The sequence below is a fragment of the Triticum dicoccoides genome, chromosome 2B (assembly GCF_002162155.2).
Source record: "Triticum dicoccoides isolate Atlit2015 ecotype Zavitan chromosome 2B, WEW_v2.0, whole genome shotgun sequence".
In the NCBI taxonomy this organism is placed as follows: domain Eukaryota; kingdom Viridiplantae; phylum Streptophyta; class Magnoliopsida; order Poales; family Poaceae; genus Triticum; species Triticum dicoccoides.
Window position 1 is genome coordinate 760,470,287 of NC_041383.1, and position 16,412 is coordinate 760,486,698.

The window sequence follows — 16,412 nt, forward strand, 5'->3', positions numbered from 1 at the left end:
ATACCGACTATATTATTGCAGGTTCACAACACTTGAGGCCACCTAAGGGTTCTACTCCTGGTCATGAGTTGTGTCCCATATTGCACCCAAGGTCCAGGAACAATCACTATGGTTTTGAAAGATCAAAAGTCTTCTCTAGAAAATGAAACATACACTTCTCCCCCTTTCTAGGATAAAAGTGGTTCTTATATTTATGTATGTCCCGGATATAAGGACATAATAATAGTTCTATAAAAACATGGGTTTTGGGTAGAAACGTTAACAATTGATACAAACCAAGACTGAATAATCGGTTTTGTTGTATGGGACAAAAAATCAATGCTGAAAAGATGCAAGGGATAAATAAGTATTATCACAATATAAGATACTGGGGGAACTCATGTGAAATCACGAGAAGTGATATAAGGTAAGTTTGTATTACGTGTTCGTAAGTCTTATTCTATTGTCTTCCTCCTCTGCTACTTGCTTATCATGGACATCAAACTTATCTACTTCAGATCAATGATGATATGTTGTTCATCCTCTTTATGCATGAGTACATGATGGCCTATACTTTTAGCGTCCTCCACTAGTACTTGTGAAGAAAGCCTTATTACATATCCTCCTGCTAGACTATTAGGTGACAACTTTGTCGGCTTCCTGCGAACGGGGGTCCCCAGACTTGCTTGGCTGCGGCCTGTGGCGTGGCTCAAGTGGTGGCCCAGTACGGCCCATCTTCATCAACGCAAACTCAAGACCCTTGTGAGGGGCCAAGCCTCGTGGGGCGGATGATGCAATGCTTCGTCAGGAGCGGCCTAACCAGGCAGGCTCGCGAGGAGGCGGAGAGATCAAGGAAAGAGTACCTCGCGAGGTGCTCATGACGCAAGCCATGACGATCGAGACCAGGCGGGCGCCGGCCTGCGCAGTGTCTTGTTTCCTCTTTGGTGCAAAGGGGGCAAGCACAGGAGTGGAGCACTAAGGCATCATGCAAAGGTTACCATTTCGTTGCAATGAGACCTAGACCAGCAGAGCGGCGGGATGGAGGTCACCGTGGAGCCCAAGACGGCGTCATCGCCAGTGCCTTTGGCAGTCGAAGACCAACTTTAGTTAGGATAACTTGTACTAGATGTTCCCCTTCGAAATGGCCGTTGTTGGCTCGCTTCCCGCTCAATATTTGGGAAGAGGACCAGGGCCTCTATAAATAGAGATAGCCACCACAGTAGAGGGACGATCGAATCCTTTCCTACGAGAACACCACACCAGCTCAAGAACACCTCTTGCGAGGCTGTTCTTCCCCTATACTATTCATCATCAGCCCCTGAGGCAGTCCACCACACCGCACACTGGAGTAGGGTATTACACCACAATGGTGGCCCGAACCAGTATAAATCTCGTGTCCCTTGTGGTGTTCATCGATTTAGCTTAGATTCCCGCGAGGCGATTGGACGTGGATTGGGAGGGGGAAGATCTTCGCGTGCACCCCAGAGTTCGAACGTCAAGGGTCTGCCGAAACCCAACATCCGACATTTGGCGCGCCAGGTAGGGGTGCACCGAAATCTTCCTTCTTCCGTCCTGCGTTTCGCCGCTTCGCCGCCTCCATGTCTGGCGACCTGACGGCTAACTCTGACCGCTCGGCGGCATGGCTTGCCCATGCCGTGCCGCCTGCCCAAAGTGACCTCAACCCCGCACCTCAGGCAGCCCGTGCTCCGCAGAGCACTACGGGGCGCGGGCGACGCGGTCAAGCGATGCCTGCCCTCACTCCACGGCAGGTGCGATCAGTAGCAAGGGCCTCAAGCCACGCCGCGGCCATATCACCGCACACCCGATGGGAGTAGGCGAGCATGAAGGCCGCGCTCACGGTGGCGCGAGAACTGTTGCGGTGCAGACTGCAAGAAAGCGGCCATGATGTGCTGCTGGAGCGTGTCGCTGAGCTCCTCGATGCCGCTGCTTCAGGGGCACCTCCGTTCTGCGTCCAGCTTCCACCCCAGGCCCCGGGCGGATCACACTGCGGGCATATCCGTGCCCACGCGCCCCCGGGCACACCTCAAGGCTTCATCAACACCAGCCTAGCCGTCAGCGTCGGGCGATAAGCTGCACCGACACCGCCCCTGGTAAGCGAGGGCATGCACATCACTACCTACGGCCCTGGCGGGCCGCCTCCCTACCACCCCCAAGATGAAGCTTCAAGCCGAACTGCATAGCGCGTGGGGCACTATGGCGAGGCCTTTGGGACGGTGACCTCGGAGGCCTATGTGCCCCACATGGTGGATCGAGAGCACGCACTGGAAGAAGACCACGACTCATTCCTCGGGCCAAGCTGGGAGGAAGAGGCGCTAGAAGCCGAGCCCTTTCAGGAGCCTCACGGAAGCCTTGACAGCCGTGCTGGCGGCAGCAACTATCGGGTACCGCTAATTCCTCAGGAGCAAGCTTATGCTAACCATGGGTCGCGGGAGGTTCAGGTCGCTGCAGCGGATGGCTGCCCCAGTGCACGAGCCTCCCTCCCCTCAGGAGGAGGGCACTGGGGGCAGTAGGAGAGGGGTCAGGTGCCAGGCTCCTCCCCACGGCACGCGGAGCAACGCGTTCTTCAGAGGTAGGCCCTCTGCCGGGGAGGTGCCCCAAGGCCTGTCCCCGGCAGAGGACCCGTGGTCGTCGGGGGAACCGCTAGCGTCCCTGTCGGTGTCAAAACCGGCGGATCTCGGGTAGGGGGTCCCGAACTATGCGTCTAGGCGAATGGTAACAGGAGACAAGGGACACGATGTTTTTACCCAGGTTTAGGCCTTCTCGATGGAGGTAAAACCCTACTCCTGGTTGATTAATATTGATGATATGGGTAGTACAAGAGCAGATCTACCACGAGATCAAAGAGGCTAAACCCTAGAAGCTAGCCTATGGTATGATTGTTGTTCGTCCTACGGACTAAAACCCTCCGGTTTATATAGACACCGGAGAGGGTTAGGGTTACACAGAGTCGGTTACAATGGTAGGAGATCTACATATCCGTATCGCCAAGCTTGCCTTCCACGCCAAGGAAAGTCCCATCTGAACACGGGACGAAGTCTTCAATCTTGTATCTTCATAGTCCGGGAGTCCGACCAACGGTGATAGTTCGGCTATCCGGACACCCCCTAATCCAGGACTCCCTCAGTAGCCCCTGAACCTGGCTTGAATGACAACGAGTCCGGCGCGCATATTGTCTTCGGCATTGCAAGGCAGGTTCCTCCTCCGAATACTTCATAGAAGATTTTGAACACAAGGATAGTGTCCGGCTCTGCAAAATAAGTTCCACATACCACCGTAGAGAGAATAATCTTCACATAAATTCAATCCGCCGACGTATTCTGCGGCGTGACGTCACACCACGGCCAAGCCTTTATTGGAATCGTTTTTACTGTCCCACCTCAGCGTGTTTAACGAGGCGGTTTCCTTGGCACGTCTTATCAAAGCGGAGATCGTGGCCCCTTATTCCGGGATTCTCATCAATACAGGCATGGGTATCCCAACCGCGCCATTGATTACGGCGCTTGGGAGATAAGCGAGTTTTACCAGGCTGGTGGGGACGCATATTTTCGTCCATCCATATAAGGGGATAAGGATCCACCTTTTTACCTACGCCTTCTTCCTCCTTTGCTTATTCATTTCCGCGCACTCGAGCTCCAGTGCCCAAGTCCACATATCTCGCCTCAACCTTCCCCAACCATGTCCGGAGCGGGAGGCAAGTGGATGGCCTCCTCCGTCATGGAGGAGCACATCAAAAAGTTGAGGAAAGCCGGATACCTGCACAATGACATTGCACACCGGCTTCCAGACGAGGGGCAGCTCGTCCCCACCCCCAGGCCCCATGAGAGGGTGGTGTTCCTTCCCCATTTCCTCCGCGGACTGGGCTTCCCACTCCACCCATTTGTCTGGGGGCTCATGTTCTACTACGGCCTGGATTTCCACGATCTGGCCCCGGATTTCATCCTCAACATCTCAGCGTTTATCATTGTGTGCGAGGCCTTCCTCCGCATCAAGCCCCACTTCGGCTTATGGCTGAAGACCTTCAATGTCAAGCCAAAGGTAGTGGGCGGCCAACAGGCGGAGTGTGGAGGCGCCATGGTGGGCAAGATGCCCAACGTCATATGGCTCGAGGGCTCCTTCGTGAAAACCATCAAAGGGTGGCAATCGGGGTGGTTCTACATCACCGAGCCGCATGACCCTGAATGGGCAGCGGCCCCCGAATTCCCATCTGGCATCCCCACACGGCTCACCTCCTGGAAAGAGAAGGGCCTGACATGGGGTGATTTGGAAGAGCTGACCGGACTCCAAACCTGCGTCCAAAACCTTATGAACAAGAAGATCAAGCTCGTCAACATAGTCCAGGTCATGCTCATCCGCCGGATCCTCCCGTGCCAACAACGGGCCTTCAATTTGTGGGAGTTTGATCCGGCACAGCACCAGACCTTGGGCAGGCTCTTCGACACTACATACGAAGATGCCTGGAAGATGCTGTTCAAGGGCGCCGAGGCTCCCGCATCTGCTACCGAAGATCATGGATTTAGCTCGCAGCGTCAAGCCGGCGAGGTAAGCTATTTTACCATTTACGGGACACTTGTTTTTTCATAGTTTGACTCTATGCAGGATCTAAACTCCCTTACCTTTGACAGGCCTAGCAGAAGAAGTCTGGGCAGGTTAACTGTCCGGCTCCCTTACCGGAAGACCCAGCGGATGCTCGATTGACGGGGCTGCTGGTTCTGGCACCCCACGTGGTGCCGGAGAAGAAGGCCAAGAAGAAGGCCATGGGAACTCGAAGGAGTGCCCGACGCCAGGTGTCGTCGGACTCATCGTCCGACGATTCCGAGGCGGACTCCTCCCGTGAAGACAAGGAGGAGGAAAAAGAGGCCTCTCCCCCAGCGGGGGGAGAGAAGAAAAGGAAGGCCACCGTAGCTGGGGGGGTCGGAGGGTCCAAGAAAGGAAGGACCCTTCCTCCGGACTTTTCCACCAACGCCGCCGGCGACGAAGAGGAGTGGCCCTCGAGGTCCAAGCCCCTAGCGAGATCGTAAGTGTCTGGATTCCATAATAACTCATGATTTTTCATTTGTCGCATAGTAACGCTGAATACAACCATGTAGCCCGCCCAAGGACGAGCTCCCTGCTTCGTCGAGCGGCTCCCTGGATTCGTTGGATGTGAATAGCACTTCACTTCCGACCGCCTCCTCCCCTCTTGACGCAGACGATGCTGCGGTGGAGTCCCAGAAGGGGCCCAACCAGGAGGAGGTGGTCCTGGAGGCGCTACAAGGTGACCTCCTGGACTCCGGGCGCAAAGGGGGCAAAACCCCAGAGGGCTCTAAGTCCGGCCCTGTGCCGAACTCCGTACTGGAACCTACAGTGGTTCCGAAGTCCGGCAGGCGGCCCCTTCGTCAGAAGGGAAAGACTGCGACGCCGGTGGCCTCTGTCCAACTGGAGGCACCGGATAGCTTGCTGGAGGCGCTTAACGGCACCTCCATCGACGAGGAGCACCGCATTTATCATGAGTGCGGTGATCTAGAAAGTTCAGTCCGCCAAGAGCGGGCTGACTGAAGCCTGTACGAGCCTTCTAACAGGCTTCGAGGTAAGTTTTTAAGATATGTAAGAATATTACCGCATAAACAGTAGCCCCTGATGCTTAGTTCGGTGTTCGGAAAGAAAAGCCGAACTGAGGATCTAAAAAGATATACGCAGGAGTCTAACATAAATATGTCAATATGGGAACGCAGGCTACGCTACTGACCTCTGCCGCACTGACTGCAAAGGTCAATGCATTGAAGGAGAGCCTCGAGCGGTCCGAGAACAAGCTCGGCCTTGCCAAGAAGCAGCTCGAGGACAAGGAAGGAAAGTAATACCTTATTAAAATAATACCTTATAGAAAGGATTTGGTTGCAAAAAATGACAGGAATAACGTGAGTATTGCAGGGGCCACGAACGAGGTGGCGACCCTGAAGGAAGCGGTGTCCAAGGCTGAAAACAGTGCGGCTGCGGAGTGCACCGAGCGAGAGAAGCGGGAGGCGCGGGTGGCGGAGGTGTGGCAAGAGCTCCAGGCTCTCGTGGAAAAACACGAGAGTTTGGAGCGTGACTCGAAGACTCGAGAGTCCGAGCTCGCCCTGGCTCTTGAGACTGCCAAAGCCGCTAAGGACGAAGCACAGAAGGCCCTCCAGGAGATCGAAGCGATAAAGAAGATAGCGGCGGGTAAGGCATTCTTTATGCAAAGCAAGCATGTGAAGGTGAATTATTTGTTACTTACCCGAATCCGGAGCTCTTCAGGAGTGTTCGCCGATCTGCCCCGTAGTGTGTCCAATGCTGCCGCGTTCTACCGAGCCGAGGAGGGGAGCTCGACGGAAAAGGTGTTCTGGTATCAATATGCTGAGGCCGGACATCCGGTGCCCCTGAGCAACCAGCTGAAGCAGCTGGTCGAGCTCCACAAGGTGGCCGAACAGGCCATGAAGGGCCTCATAGTTCGGTTGTGTCCTAAAGAAGCCATGCCTGGGAGCTACTTCGGTCCCGTGCGGCGGCTGGTGGACGCCTGTCCATGGATTGAAGTCATCAAGCGTTCCGGTTGCATTGAAGGTGCCCGCCGGGCCCTTGCCCGTGCTAAAGTGCACTGGGGCAAGATGGACGCCGAGAAGCTTGTGACGGATGCGCCACCGCCGGGCAAGGAGTATCGCAAGCCCGAGATGTACTATGATGGCGTCCTGAAGGGTGCCCGCCTTATAGCGGGTGAATGCTCCAAAGATGTAATTTTTTAGTAGACTCGCATTTGTTATCTTGTACGCTGAAAACTTTGTTCATATGCGCTAAGCAACGCTTGTTAATTTAAAATATTACCTTCTGTGCAGCCATTTATCAAATTTGAGAGATGGCGAGTCGTTGGCTTCAGCCCCCATGCCATGAGTGCTGGGGTGTTCGGGATAAACTTGAGCGCTCTTGTTCCCATTCTTGGGTCCTTCGAGGGAGGCGTTCAACACGACGAACGAGGCAACTGGACTATAATGCTTGAACACTCTCACTTAGCCATAGAATTCTATAATTTTAAATTTCGGCGAAGCCCCTGGTATTCGGAAGACCGAGTTCGGGGCGCTATCCACGCCTTGGCCGAACAATGCCGACTGCTCGCTCTAAGTAGCATGAGTCTTTAGGGACCCAAAAAACCTCTCGAACAGCGACCGGCTCTCGCCCTATCATGACGGTCAGTTTTAGCTTTCTCCACTGAGGTGCTCAAATCAGCTCAACCGGGGCACAATTGCAGTGGTTCTCCCAGCGCTACCTTAGCCGATATAACGGAACGTAAGGTACCAAAACATGGGAGCCGGGCAAACCCAACTATTGACCCAAGACATGATTCGGAGCCGATGCATATAATGCTATAAGTTCAGGGTGCTGCACTTGTGAAAGTGTTCGGACTTATCACACCATGTTTTGGGGTACTTAAGCCCCTGGTGTATTGACCGTACCAAGTTGTACGGGTGCAACATGTCATAGATGAACATTTTATTGGAAAAAAGGAATGCAATAATAAGCAGAAGCTATGTATTGTTTATTCAAAAGATACTGCAATGAAAGCAAAACGATACAAATAGTGCGATAAGCAAGGGATGGGAGTATTTAACATGTCCCCCTCCAGGGGTAGGCTACGGGATGGTATGTAAAACAGGTATACCGCTCAAAATAGAGACCACCTGGACACTCGACGTAGCCTTTCTGCTTCCCTGGCTGTTGCATCGTGGGTTCGGCGATTCTACTACCGAAGAGGGCTTCTAGAAAACAGAGTCCTGAGAATAAGAAAAAAAAAAGAATGCCACAATTGGGAGCCCCTGGTGCGGTTGAGCCGCACTCTGGGCATGCCGTGGTCGTGCCCCTCCCCCTATGCCCATGGTATCTCCAGAGCGTAGTTATGTACGCGTGGTACTAGTCTCGCGATTTCGCGAGGGCTGGGGTTGGGTCCGCATTGCTACGCGTGCTCGGAACGTGCCAGGTGATCTTGTTGTAGGTTACTCCGGGCGCGCTTGACGGTGTCCGGACGTTTGGTAGTCGGGCTCGAGAATTGCCTTAAGAGGCTGCTTTGTACTTCCGCCGCGAGGGCCGCCGTATGCTCCTCCATTCGGAGAGAGCGTTAGGTGCTTCCATTGACCGTGATTACTCCTCGAGGGCCTGGCATATTGAGCTTGAGGTATGCATAGTGCAGCACCTCATTGAACTTTGCAAATGCGGTTCGTCCGAGCAGTGCGTGATAGCCGCTGCAGAACGGGACTATGTTGAAGATTAATTCCTCGCTTCGGAAGTTATCCGGGGATCCGAAGACCACGTCGAGTGTAATTGAGCTTGTACAGTTGGCCGCTACACCTGGTATGACGCCCTTAAAAGTCGTTTTTGTGGGTTTAATCCTTGAGGGGTCTATGCCCATTTTGCGCACTGTATCCTGGTAAAGCAGGTTCAGGCTGCTGCCGCCGTCCATCAGGACTCTAGTGAGGTGAAATCCATCAATGATTGGGTCAAGAACCAATGCAGCGAATCCGCCATGGCGGATGCTAGTGGGGTGGTCCCTTCGATCAAAAGTGATCGGGCAGGAGGACTACGGGTTGAACTTTGGGGCGACTGGCTGCATCGCATATACGTCCCTTAGTGCACGCTTCCGCTCCCTTTTGGGTATGTGGGTTGCATATATCATATTCACCGAGCGCACTTGTGGGGGAAAGCCCTTCTGTCCTCTATTGTTCGGCGGCCGGGGCTCCTCCTCGTCATCGCTATGCAGCCCCTTGTCGTAGTTTTCGGCATTTAACTTGCCTGCCTACTTGAACACCCAACAGTCCCTGTAGGTGTGGTTGGCTGGTTTTTCGGGGGTACCGTGTATCTGGCACGAGCGATCGAGTATTCGGCCCAAATTGGACGGGCCCTGAGTATTTCTTTTGAACGCCTTTTTCCGTTGACCGGGTTTAGCGCCTCTGAATCCGGCATTGACTGTCGTATCTTCAGCATTATCGCTGTTAATGCGGCGCTTGTGCTTGTTGCGACGCGACCTGCCATTGCTGTCCTTGGTATCCGAACTACCAGGGTTTTTGGTCAGGTTGTTACTGCGGGCTAGCCAGCTGTCCTCTCCTGTGTAGAAGTGGGCCATGAGTGATGTGAGGGCTGCCATGGATTTCAGCTTTTCCTGTCCTAGGTGTCGGGCAAGCCACTTGTCGCGGATGTTATGTTTGAAGGCTGCAAGGGCCTCGGCATCCGGACAGTCAACGATTGGATTTTTCTTGGTTAAGAACCGTGTCCAGAATTGTCTGGCCGATTCATCTGGCTGCTGAATTATGTGGCTTAGGTCATCAGCGTCTGGTGGTCGCACATATGTTCCCTGGAAGTTATCAAGGAATGCGGCTTCCAGGTGTTCCCAACAACCAATTGATTCTGCTGGCAAGCTGTTGAGCCAATGCTGAGCTGGTCCTTTAAGCTTGAGTGGGAGGTATTTGATGGCGTGTAGATCATCACCGTGCGCCATGTGGATGTGAACGAGATAGTCCTCGATCCAAACCGCCGGATCTGTTGTGTCGTCGTATGGTTCAATGTTTACGGGTTTGAAACCCTCGGGGATTTGATGATCCATTACTTCGTCTGTGAAGCATAGTGGGTGTGCGGCGCCTCTGTATTGGGCTATATCACGACGCAGCTCAAATGAACTTTGTCTACTGTGTTCGGCCCGGCCGGAATTGCTGTATCCGATGTGACGGTTGTCATCACATGTCGTGGGGCTCCCACGCGATACGTAGATCGATCTTATTTGCCTTTCCTTGTCCTCCAATATGTCTCACAAGTCTAGCGCATTTCCCTGTGGCTTTGTACTTTTCGAGCGACGCCGGGGAGCGGCTTTAGTGGAGGGCCTAGAGGCCTCTCTGTCGCGGCCACGAGGTGGCCGGTCGGCCATGTCATGCGCTGGTGATGTAGGTTTGGGTGCTTCCTCCTCTAATTGGGGTAGCAGCCTGCGTTTTGGGTAGCTCTTGGAGGGGCGGTCGAGTTTATACTCTTCGGCTGCAAGGACTTCGGTCCATCTGTCAGCTAGCAAGTCTTGGTCAGCTCTAAGCTGTTGTTGCTTTTTCTTAAGGCTGCTTGCCGTGGCCATAAGCCTGCGCTTGAAACGCTCTTGTTCGACGGGATCCTCGGGCACGACAAATTTGTCGTCGTCGAGGCTTGCTTCATCTTCGGAGGGAGGCATATAATTATCGTCCTCTACCTCTCTGTCTGCCGCTCTATCATGAGGGCTGGCTTCTCCCTCCTCCTATGCTGAATCCTGCTGGAGGGGGTTGTCTTCGGCACTGTCCGGGGTGTTATTATCTCCCGTGCCGGAATCACTGTTTTTGCTGTGGCGGGATTTAGAGCGGCGCCGCTGACGCTGGCGCTTGGGCTGTTTCTTGGAGGGGTCATCCTCCGCTTTTCCATTGCCATTCCCATCTTTTGGGATGTCCACCATGTATATGTCGTATGACGAGGTGGCCTTCCAGTGCCCTGTACGCACTGGTTCTTGGTTGTCTCCTGCATCGTCGTCCATACCATCGATGTCTTCGGAGTCGAAGTCGAGCATGTTGGTTAAATCATCGACAGTGGCTACAAAGTGAGTGGTGGGTGGGTGTTGAACTTCTTCATCGTCCGCATCCCAACCTTCCTGACGATAGTCCGACCAGGGCTCTCCTGATAAAGAGAGAGACTTTAGTCAACTCAGTATGTCGCCAAAGAGCGAGTGCTGAAAGATGTTCGCGGCAGTGAACTCCATAACCGGCGCACAATCGGATTTGATTGGCCGGGGCGTGGGAGGTTCGGAGTCCGGAGAGGAGTCCAGCAACTCGGAGTCACGGGCTTTGCAAAGGACAGGGATGGTGTTCGGCTCAATCGCCATAGAGATTGTAGCCCCCGAGGCGGTGTCCAGCCACTCGTCCTCGATGAAGTCGGCTCCGAGCTAAGGGTCGGAGCGGACGCTGGTGCGGCCTCCAGGGCACTGTTCGGCGGCAGAGCTAGATCATACCCATCGAGACAGTGCGGCGCGCTTGGCTGTGGCTCGAATCCGTCGAAGATCAAGTCTCCACGGATGTCAGTCGTGTAGTTCAAACTCCCAAATCTGACCTGATGGCCAGGGGCGTAGCTTTCGATCTGCTCCAGATGGCCAAGTGAATTGGCCCGCAGTGCAAACCCGCCGAATACGAAAATCTGTCCGGGGAGAGAAGTCTCACCCTGGACCGTGTCGTTGTTGATGATCGAAGGATCCATCGGGCCTAAAGGTGATGACACAGAGGAACTCTCAATGAAAGCACCAATGTCGGTGTCAAAACCGGCGGATCTCGGGTAGGGGTTCCCGAACTGTGCGTCTAGGCGGATGGTAACAGGAGACAAGGGACACGATGTTTTTACTCAGGTTCGGACCCTCTCGATGGAGGTAAAACCCTACTCCTGCTTGATTGATATTGATGATATGGGTAGTACAAGAGTAGATCTACCACGAGATCAAAGAGGCTAAACCCTAGAAGCTAGCCTATGGTATGATTGTTGTTCGTCCTACAGACTAAAACCCTCCGGTTTATATAGACACCGGAGAGGGCTAGGGTTACACAGAGTCGGTTATAATGGTAGGAGATCTACATATCCGTATCGCCAAGCTTGCCTTCCACGCCAAGGAAAGTCCCATCCGGACACGGGACGAAGTCTTCAATCTTGTATCTTCACGGTCCAGGAGTCTGGCCAATGGTGATAGTTCGGCTATCCGGACACCCCCTAATCCAGGACTCCCTCAGTCCACTTTTCCCCATTGGCATCGTCCTAGTTTCCGGTCGCCGTCAATGGTGGTCAAGGGTGGCGCAAGGCGGGGCCCTCATCTGGCGATATGAAGCAAGCTCGGTACCTGTGAATAATGCCCAGTGCATGTGAAGCTCGCCACCCGTGACACTCTCATGTAATAATGAGTTGGGGCTGTGCACGCCCTGGAGTCTCCGTAGAGCCACCCTCGGGCCTCAGGGGCTCCCTCCCACGCCCAGTGGCAGCACTTAGCTCCACGCTGGTGAGAAGACGTCGAAGACTAGACTAGGTGTCGGACGCGGCCTTTTGCTTTTGCTTCCTTTTGTGCGAACAAGCTTTCTCGTTTCGGATCTAAGTTGAAGTCGAATTTGTGTTTGCGTATGCGGGGAGGGGTGTCTTGTCTTATTGGTGTGCTTTCTCGTGTTCTGGTTTCTGCTCGAGTTGGAATTCGCGCCGGCTGCCTCCCTCTCGCGAGCCCCTCGCGAGTAGGGCAGGGCCCAGCATGTGCGCCCGCCGTCCCGCGGCCAGCGTTCGATCTCGCCAGGCTCTCGCCATGTGGTCAAACGGGACCTCCAAGAGACCCTCGGATGGACGCTGCGAGCCTACTCAAAGCTCGCCAAGACAAAGGTAAAACCACGACAACCAACTCATCGCAGAAATCATGACATCATACGAGCGCCCATCTGGCGCCGACCTCGACAACACATAGGCAACAATCTTTTTTACATGAGGGGCTTCCCCTCCCAAAATGCTCTTACAACCTTCAGGGCCACGCCCGAGTCTCTTCCTGCATAGGATAAACAGCAGGGGGGAGCATGGGATCAATCGGACATGTCGCTCACCGCATCCCCTTGGGCGTCCCCAGAGGCATCGCTGGCGCCACTGTCGCTGTCGTTGGCCTCCCCATCGCCGTCGTTGGCACCATCTTCACCACCGTTCACCACATCGCCTTCGTCGTCATCAGAAGTGAAGGACCGGACGAGTGCATCTACATTGTCCTCCACCCATCGCGCTAGGTCGCCTCGGACAGCCTCAGGCACCAGGGCAATGGCGGCGTCGAAGTCGAAGAGGGGGTCGATGTTCTAGAGATGGCTGAAGACGCGGGAGAATGCCCATGCGAGCAGGCCGCGGCTCCGTTCCTCTACCAGCTAGCAAGACCTCTCAGAGCGGCTCTCCAGATGCGTCACCACATCAATGAAGAACCGGAGATTGCCGGCGTAGTTAGTCACATGCGGGTCCTCAGCGGCTGCCTCGCAGATGTTACCCAAGGCCGCGTTAGCCCTTTCCTTGAGTGTCCGGAGCATGGGGCCATGCATGTTCTCCAGCATCTGTTGCTGGCGAATCTCATCCTCGTTCCGCTGCACAACGGCCTCGGTGTCATCGACCCGCCGTTGAAGAAGAAGCAACTCGGCGCGGGAGGAGGCCAGCTTAGCCCGCGTCGTGCCTAGGGCGGCTGCAGTGGCCTCAGCTGGCTGCATGGTTTCGGTCAGCCTGGTTCTGAGAGCAGCAGTCCTGCCCGCGGCTTTGGCCTTGATCAGCTCCAGCCTCTCTTCATACTCGTGCTCAAGGCCCGCGCGAGCTTCCGCCACGCGGCGGTCGATCTCTTCCTGGATCCAGGCCTCCCGCGCACCGACTTCGTCCTCCACCTGGGTGACCTGGCGCTCCCTCATCTCCAACCGCTCAAGATCGAGGTTGCGCTCAGCAGCCTCCAGTGTCAGTTCTTCCTCGCGCCTCTGGAGCTCCTCCTCTTCGGCGGGCGCCCCTTTCAGCGACGCAAGGGCAGCTCAGCGCAACTCCACTTGCTGCTCCAGAGAATTGCACCAGTCTTGGAGCTCCCACGCGCGCTCCTCCACAGCTTCGCATCGCCGATCTGCCTCCTGAGCCTCCTCAATGGCTTGAGAGCGGGCCTCCCGTGAGGCCACCAGAGATGCCTCGGCCTTGGCATTGTCGAGATCACGCTAGTGGCGCACGAGACCAACAGCTGCCTTCAGCTTTCGTCGCTCCTTGATCAGCCGCAGGCCTTTAGCTTCCAGATGTGTGTCCTCGCCCGCAAGCTCTGCACCAAGCCGGCTCACTGCATGTGTCGTCCTCTGGAAGAACTCTCGGCGGACAGCGCTACGCTCCCGCGCACGACTGTGCACGTCGTCAACATTGTCCTCCGCCATCGGCGCCGACGGAGGACCCTGGAGTGGCTCACCCCCTCTTGGCAGGGGGCTGGGGGCTGGTGCCCCCACGATCGCCGGATAGGCCCCGCAAGGGACCCAGCCCAGCGCCGATCCACCCCCTGATGAGGAACCGAAGATCGACTTCAACCACTCGCCGCATATGATCAGTGGAGGAGCCCGGGACAAGCTAGTTGTGCCCGGGGAGAGCTCGCGAAGGAGGAGCGGCGTGCCCACGGGCTCAAGGCACGCGGCGGGTCGGCCTACCTCTCCAGCTGAGCTCGCGCCAAGGGTAGCACACATACTCGGGGCGATCAAGGTCGGTGGTGGAGGTGAAGCCTGAGGAAGCGGCTCCTTGGCTAGCTCCACGCACTCGGCAGGAGGGATCCTTAAAGGCCACGGTCAGCGAAGGGAACGACAAACAAGGAACTATAAGAAGGAGGGACTTACTCATCCACGGGAAAGTACTTCCTGTGCTTCAATGGGCGGCACGGGCGATCATCACCACCCGAAGCCTCCTTCCTCTTGCGGAGGGCCTCGAAATATATGCGGAACCGGCCCAAGCTCTAGACGTGAGGGCCGGCATGCGGCATAGGAGCCAAAGCATCAGGACGACCTACATCAAGGGCGCCAGTCTGAGAGGAGCGATCAGGTGCCACCTCTTGGTGGCCTGCCGAGGCCTCGGGGGTTCGGCCTCGGGAGCTGCAGGTCCCGCCGCCTCATTAGCCACCACCTCGAGATGGGCTCCGTAAGCTCCAGAGGATGACGCCTCGGGAGCCCCACGTGACATCGGCACCTCAATGTCAGGCCCCCCAGCTCCCGTCGATGCCTGCCTCCCTGCACTGACTCCTGAGGCAGGACCGGCGCGGGCGATCGGGGAGGAGCCACGGCAACCGGATTCTCATGGGGCCCCACAAGGCCAGCCGGGAGCAGCCCCCATTCATCGAAGCGGGACATCTGCCTCACGAACTCGACCCTGTTTGAGCAGAGATACAAGAGGGCGCCCCCATGTTGGACGCTGCATAGAGAGGGGTCGCCAGTCAGGACTTTCAGCACCTTCCTCAGCATTTCAGGCGCAAGATCCCCTTCCTGGAGCCTCATGCGGTCCTGACGCCCGGAAAAAGCCCACATCAGACAGGAATGGTGTTGGAGAGGAGCGATGCGGCACTGGAGGAACTCCTTCTCCACCTGAGGCGCCGTCACGCCAAGCGTCCTCAACCTCTCAAAGCGATGCCAGGCGAAAGCAAGCTGGGGGCTCGTGAGCTCCTCGTGACCCTAGCTGGGATTGGGAATAGTAGGCAATGTCAGGTGCGCGAGCAGGGGGCTTGGCACCCCAACATCCACATACAGCCATCGGTCCCGGAACCCACTCGCAGAAGACGGGAGACCAAAATTGATCCCCAAGGCGGCCGTCTCCGGCACGGCCTGGAAGCTCACGCATCCCGAGCATTGGGAAGGGTCAGTCAGGCGCAGAGAGAAGAAGTGTTGCAGAAGAGCAATGGAAGGAGGAACCCCCACCATGGCCTCGCAGACAAAGGCAAAGACATAAAATAACAGTAATGGATTGGGGACCAAGATGCATCATATGGATCTAGTAATGGGAAAGCACCGCATTGAATAAAGCGAAGAAGGGGGGAACCAGGCCCACCCACAGGACGTCGACAAAGAATTGAACCTGTGATGATCCTGTCGAAGGAGGCATGGGACACAGGCCAGGCCGTCGTCCTCCCGCACTCGTTGAAGCTAGAGGCGAGCGCAGAGCGGAGCTTGTCGAAGGCTTCCAGATTGAGTATGAGCGACTGGTCGACGATGGGAGCAGCTGCTGGAGGCGAGCTGGATGAAGGCACAGGTTTCTTCCCCTTTTCCTTTTTTGTTAGCACCATGGAAATGGAAAGGGGGAAGAACCCAAGATGGATTGGAGGCGGAAGCAGAGGGTCAAGGAGGAAAGGGGAACAAGAAGCGTGCGGGTAGCAAGGGGAGAATAACTGTGTACAAGTCTCGTGGCCGCCTAGCTAGGCGCATAATGAGGAAGCATGGGGAAGCGGAGACGCCCACGCCCAATCAACCACCATGCGGCGCCCAAGGTCGCAGGCTGTTTGGGCCCGCGGTGCTCCGCACTTGCCCCTTCGCTTCTCTGCTAAGCCAAGTCCGAGCGCGCCTTGGGACCGGGGGCTACTGTCGGCGTCCTGGGAACGGGGGTCCCCAGAGTTGTCTGCCTGCGGCCTGCGGCGTGGATCAAGTGGTGGCCCAGTACGACCCATCTTCATCAACGCAAACTCAAGACCCTCGCGAGGGGCCAAGCCTTGCGGGGCGGATGATGCAAGGCTTCCTCAGGAGCGGCCTCACTAGGCAGGCTCGCGAGGAGGCAGAGAGATCAAGGCAAGAGTACCTCGCGAGGTGCTCGTGACGCAAGCCATGACGATCGAGACCAGGCGGGCGCCGGCCTGTGCAGTGTCCTTGTTTCCTCTTTGTTGCAAAGGGGGCAAGCACAGGCGC